Source organism: Tupaia chinensis, unplaced genomic scaffold (genome assembly GCF_000334495.1).
Source record: "Tupaia chinensis unplaced genomic scaffold, TupChi_1.0 Scaffold000192_1, whole genome shotgun sequence".
NCBI lineage: Eukaryota > Metazoa > Chordata > Mammalia > Scandentia > Tupaiidae > Tupaia > Tupaia belangeri.
Genome location: NW_006159667.1, coordinates 1598895 through 1605202, shown reverse-complemented (window position 1 = coordinate 1605202; position 6308 = coordinate 1598895). Strand labels below are relative to the sequence as shown.

At 46.7% G+C, this 6308-nt stretch overlaps 1 protein-coding gene across 1 annotated transcript in view; it reads right to left on the bottom strand.

Annotated features, from left to right (window-relative positions):
* The window catches only part of GRM8 (glutamate metabotropic receptor 8), a 398612-nt gene extending 392304 nt beyond the window's left edge, over positions 1 to 6308 (bottom strand). Inside the window, exon 1 of the mRNA XM_027771183.1 lies at positions 6274 to 6308. The gene's annotated coding sequence lies outside the window, so the exon portion shown is untranslated. The remainder of the gene's footprint in view (positions 1 to 6273) is intronic.

Sequence of the window (6308 nt, the reverse complement as noted above, 5' to 3'; positions counted from 1 at the left end):
AGGAATCTAGGGTCATTTCTGGGAAGGTTATTTCTGAATCTCAAAGGGTTATGAATAGACAATACAGTTTGTCCCACCACCTCTGCTTCAAACCGGGTTTCTTGGACAACCCAATGCCAAGGGGAAACAAACCCACTAACACAAGTAGGGTCTATCAGTGTCTTGCCATCAAGCCTTCCTCCAGCATTTAGCAAGTGCAATTAAGATATAACATTCAGGCCAGCTTGTAGTGTGGTGGTTACGGTAGCTAAATCTCCAATGGCTAAGCAGGGATTCAAATCCCTGATCTGGCAGCTTGAGAAACACTCCAAGTATGTGTGAGTGTACCCAAAATCCTGCAAGGAGGGAGGAATGGAGGAGAGGGAATTGCAGCATGACCATGCCCCACTGGGAGATGCTTTCTTTCCCTCTCTGACTCTCTGACTCTCTCTTGCAAGCACATGCACCCTGAGGCAAAATTTTAAAGCAAACAACAACAACCACAAAAAAGATGTGACATAGTAAAATCCTCTCTAAGGAATAGAGGATTCTCATTAGCCAAGAATTGTCCTTTTTTTCCTCCTAAAAAACCTAAAGCGTCCTTTCTATGCTGCATTTCATTCAGCTCTTTGACAAAAAAAAAAAAAGGTTAAGCTGAATATTGTCATCAAAGCCTAACACTGCAAATCCAGCAGTTTCACTCAAAACTGCTCACACTTGCAGCAATTCTTGGTTGTTTTAGAAATGCATCGTATTTCTGGATCATTTCCCATGCTGCAACATGTGTGCATGGCAGTGGGTTCTTGTTGGGGCAGAGTAGGGATGGGGCAGAGCTATGTCCTGACAACCGAGGTCTGGAATTGGATCCTTGTCTCACAGTCACAGGCTAGTGACACTGAATATGTCACTTCACCTTTGTGTGCTGCCATTTCTTCATCTGTGAAATGAGTGAGTTAGACTGTTTGATCTCTAAGGTATCTTCCAGCCTCCTAGTCTGAGATTCTATTATTTAATAATAACAGAATATGAGATTATGCCCAAATATCAGAGCAAGGCTTTGCCAACTGAACATGATAACTGATTTTGTTTGCAAGCTGAGTGACTTTCTCCTCATCAGAGAGAGAGAGGGCTGCGAAAGCTCTTTTATACAAGCAAGCCCCATATTAAGAAAATCTGATACACAAGAAGCTCAACTTACTAAACAGATAAATTAGAAGGTGATTATTTGCATTACAAAAGAATTCACCACGTTTCCTTTAAACAGCTAACTCCTGTGCATTTAAAACACAATCTGATTTCACAGAATTGAATTTGCACCCTTATTTTTACAACAGAGTTATTACATAAAATAAACATAATTAAAGCAATGAGAAGCCACTTTTAAAATATGTATCAGATGAGAGGAGGAAAGGAGGTGAACGCAGCACTCACTGAATGCCTACAGTGTACCTGGAGCCTCACACACATTATCTCATGTCTTTCTTAAAATACACTTAGGAGGTTGGCATCACAGCCCCACCTGTGATATGAGGAATCTGAGATAAGATAGATTATGTGACATGTCTAAAGTCTCAGCCCAGGACTCAAATGCAAGCTCTTTCCTTTACTCCATGAGTGCAAAAGACCATGATGGATATTGAACTAATCCTGACTTGAAAATGCAGACTGTAAGTGGGATGTCCTAGGTCCTGGGAGATCCTGATTCTAGTTTCACTCCCCCCTCCTACCCCACTCAATACTTTACTGTATGACACTGAGCAAGACACTTAAACTGTGCTCAGTCTCTTTGTTTCTAAAATGTGAAATAAGACCTGCCATGGTGGCACAGTAGTGATGCTGCACTCAAGATGCATAAGGGTCCTGGGTTTTTGTCCTAGCATTTCCCTATGAACATCAGGGGCATGCATATTCCATGGTCCTGGATAGTTGAGGCTGGTGGTGAATCAAGACATAAACACCCTGTTGATGGTACCTGCCTCTCCCTCTCTCTCTCAGAGAAAAACAAATAAAATAAAAACATTAAAAAGGGAAATGATTTCAGCCTCCTTTCAGGTTGTAAAATCAAGTTGTGGGTACAAAGTACTTTACAAACGACCAAGTGCTGTAAGAATATACAAGGTTACTATTAATGTAATGATCAGCCCTAGAACAAGAATATTTTACTGGTATACTGTAGTTAGAATATCTGAGAAAACCACTTTTACATCATACATGGACTGGTCAGACCTTTACAACAGTCATGCATCTAAGGAAGGAAGCAACCCTGGACAGCTCTGATCCAGAGCAAAGAGTTCAAAGGAAGACTGGAAAGGACACAAGAAGAAAATCCAGAAGAAGCACAATATGTGACCTGGAGAAGGGAGGTCAGGGCACTTGGAGCATCCAAAGGCCTATTCTGAAGGAAGTGGCGAGAAAATATTTTTCTGTAATAAAAGCAGGACACTAAGAAAGCTTCTTAAATTGTAAGCAGGATTGCAAGGCTTCTATCAACAAGGACCATTACCACCAGAAAAGTGAAGTCAATAAACAGCCAGAAGCTCTTTGTCTTTAAACATAACTGCAGCTGGAAAAGTATGAAAGTGGTTGGGACCAGCAGTTAGTGTAATGGCTATGTCGCTGGACTCCCAAGTAGTCGACCGCGGTTCACGTCCTGGACCCAGTAGCTTAAAACTCATGCCGGGAGTGTGTGCATGTGTGCCCAAGATCCCAAGAGGAGAATGGAGGAGAAGGGATTGTGGCGTGGCCATCCCCCCTGGGTGGTGATTTCTCGCTTTCTGTCTCTCTGTCTGTCTCTGTCAGTCTGGCGAGCGCACGCTCCCTATAGCAAAAACCTCTCAAAAAAAAAAAAAAATTATGAAAGTGGCAATATGGGTGTTCGACCATCTCCACGTACTCTTCCTGGACCTCTCATACAGCACCCTCAAATCACTCCAACAGCAATGTCCACCCCCCTAAGGAGATCCTCGGACAAGATGTGGGTAAGTTCATCACAACTTGCCAAAGCACCAAGTAGAAATAAAAATCAAAGAGAACACCTGAAGAAAGGAAGAAAGGGCAGGCATGCAGGCCAAATCCAAATTCCTAGCAGAGAGAAAACCCCCTGTGAAGATGATCCAGCTGGCTCTCTGCTCAGCCTCTTTCTGGAACAGTATGTAGCTGTCCCTACTGAACAAACTACATGTGTGAATCTAGTGATGCTCCATCATGTTCCATCAAGAAAAAAGCAACAGTTCCCTGAACCTTTGCAAGCCAGCCTACTCCACTGGCATGGAGGTGTAGCCAGGTCTTTCCTGGAGGTCCAATAGGACACAAAATGTGCAGCATCCTCTTTTAAGACATTGTGACAGGGCAACTCCACAGACTAAAGCAAGACCCTCTTTATGTTGGGTATTCTAACTACTGGAGGAAGACAATGGGGAAGAAACTTGGAAGGGAAAATATCATTGCCATCCCAGCCTGTGTGCACAGCCTCTGTATGTCATGCCCTGAAGACAATGGGACATTCTTACACAAAGACTGGCACACGATGCTGCCAACGTGAATGTCAGCCAGGTTATTTGCTGCATAAATACCAATTAAATGAGCCCCACAGCAGCTTCACCCTGCCCAGCCAACTTCAAAAAGAACACATCTCTCCAGACCTCTAACTTTCTCCTGCACTCACTGGAACTCAGCTCTTCCTTTTTTCTATTCCTTTTTCGATTTGGATGTTTTTAGAATTATTCAAGCAGCTAAAACTCGCAGAGGGGACATAATAGGGCAGAACCAGCTAGCACAAACCAAGTAGCACAAATTGAGCCTAAATAACAGTATAGAGCTGTGCTCTCAGCATCTTTTTTCCTTATTCTGGGTAAATTGTTCTAAAGAGCCTTCCCTCATCTATTTCTCTCCATATCCCTTATTTAAAAGCAAAATTTCTCTTTATTTAGATATGGTACAACCTGTAGTTGACACAGAAATGGGAAAATTACATTTTAAAAAATCTTGACTTATTTTCCCTGGTGGATAGGGTTTTCTTTTCAAAATTATCAAGCCACATATTTTCAAAAACCAGAGAATGAATTTCACACAGCTGATTCTGTCTCCTACAGAGCTCTTTGAAGATATTATTCACAAACTAGTGACCAAGGTATAGTAAAGTGGTTTCTGTAGCCATTTGCAATTATTGACAAACAATTTCATAAAGGAAAATGGAAATTATAGTCAAGTGCAATAAACTGTTTATCCAAGATCTACCTGCTGGTGGCTCCTTTTTTTATTTTCCTTTCAAACAAAATACAAGCTACACTCGGAATTCTTTTCTTCCCTTATAATTTGTCTTGTAAATATTTCCTCTACCAAGCCTGTTTTCCAGTTCTGTCCCTTGGCAGGATTTGCATTCAGTCATGGTAGTGGAGGCAGAGACTGTAGTGTCTTCTTGGGTGTTAGAGACTCTCACACCATTAGGTTTGGGAAAGGATCAGCCCGAAATGGCAAATAAGGCATTCCCTCCTAGAGCAGGACTCTCCTGGGAGACTGAGGGGTTTGGCTTCTGCAACCCGCGACTGGATCTATTCTTCCCGCCCCCTCCCCACCCGTCTCCCTCCCCAGCCCTGGCTACCCTGGGTAGATGCATACCTTCTGACTCCAGGCATGGCAAACTTGGGCCAAAAGGAAGCATTTCTTCAGGGAAGCGTGGGGTGGGGTGCTGGGGGATGGGGATGGGGGATGCCGTCTTGCGCAATTGGGTGACTTGCGTGCCCCTCTGCATTTCATTTGGGATTTTGTTGATTTTTTTTGTCGTTGCTACTGTTATTCTGTTATATTTTTGCCAAGTATACAAACCTCAGGGGATCTCTGAACTGCTTGGCTGAGCAGACGGACTGGTTCTTCGGTGTGGCTGAGAGATCTGTCTCTACCTCTGCCTATCTCTATCTCTCTATCTCTATCTCTATCTCTATCTCTATCTCTATCTCTCTCAAACAACAGCCACTCACCCTGCCTCGGTCCCCTCTTCGCCGCATCTTCATTTTTCTTCTCAGTTCCTTGAGCTGTTGAAGCCCAGCTCTGGGAAAAGCCCAGGGCCTTAGGGGAAATACCCCATTCCTCTTGCCTTTCCCGCGCTGCCCGAGTATTCCTGCGCCGCCCCTGTCCCCCTGCCTGCCCAGGGATCCAACCTCCGGCGGGCAAGGAGCGCTTCGACCCCCTCCGCACCTGGCTGCCCCGAGCGCCCACGCCCCGCGCTGGTCTGCCAGAAACTGGAGCCACGCGGTCCGCGGGTGCTGCGGAGGAGCGGTCCGGGCGCATTTGCCTTCGGTTTTTTAAACACAGGATCCCCGAGACCTTTTCTTCTACCCCTACCCCCAACAGGACACAGAACTCCAGCGTCTTCCTGAGAGCCAGGAAAAGGGGTGGGGGTGGGGGGACAAGGAAATCCCAACCTCGCCGGGCTAACTCGGAGAAGGCAGAACGTGCGCTGTGCGGGATGCGAGTCTCTAGGACCCTAAAACGCCCGGCTTCCCCCGCGACCCCATCTTCCCCAGATCCTGGTAAGACATCCACCCAGCCCACGCTCAGGAAGGTGGGGGTTACCCCAACTCATCCCGGAAGCGGCTAACTTCGGAAATCCCTCGCGTTAGATTCGCATAACGAAGGTACCTCGTCATCTCGGCGGGGCAAGTCCGGATTCCGCCAGGGAAGGTCCAGGAGGTCACCCGGGGCAGGCAATCCGAAGCAAAGCGCTTTAAAATCCTGCCGTCACACGCCCTGGTGGAGCATCCTAGGCGCGCCTGCCCGCTTCCCGTCACCCTTCAGTCTCCCATTCGCCAACTAAACTTTTGGGGGATCACATCTCCAAGCCCTGGGAGTTCCGAGCTAAGCCTCCCACGTTTCTAAACCTCCTCATTGGAATGTAATCATGGAAAGACAAGAGGGGTGGCTGCCTTGTTCCTTGCAACGTAAAATCAACAGACACCCAATCAAGCTCCAATGCCCGGCCAGCCCCTCGCCCCCTGGTGCCCACTCCCTCTCCCCCATCCCTGTAACCTCCACCCCCAGTTCGCTTCCAGACTCTGGGTGTGCAGGCTATCTACTTGTGCCCAGGAACAGCAAATCTCTACAGGGATCTGAGAAGAAACGGCGCACCTGGCTGCCCTCTGTACGGTTTTAGGGAAGAAAGCGGAAAAGGGAATAAAAGGGGGAGGGGGATTCTCCTTTCTCAGCAAGCCCAGCGTTTGAGGGGAGTTTGGGGCTGGGGCTTTTCCTCCTGTGGTTTGGCACTTGCTTTCCTCTTTTGCTGCCGGCGGCAAATCTTACCCTGCTCCCCGCAGAGGGCGCGGTGAGGAAGCCCA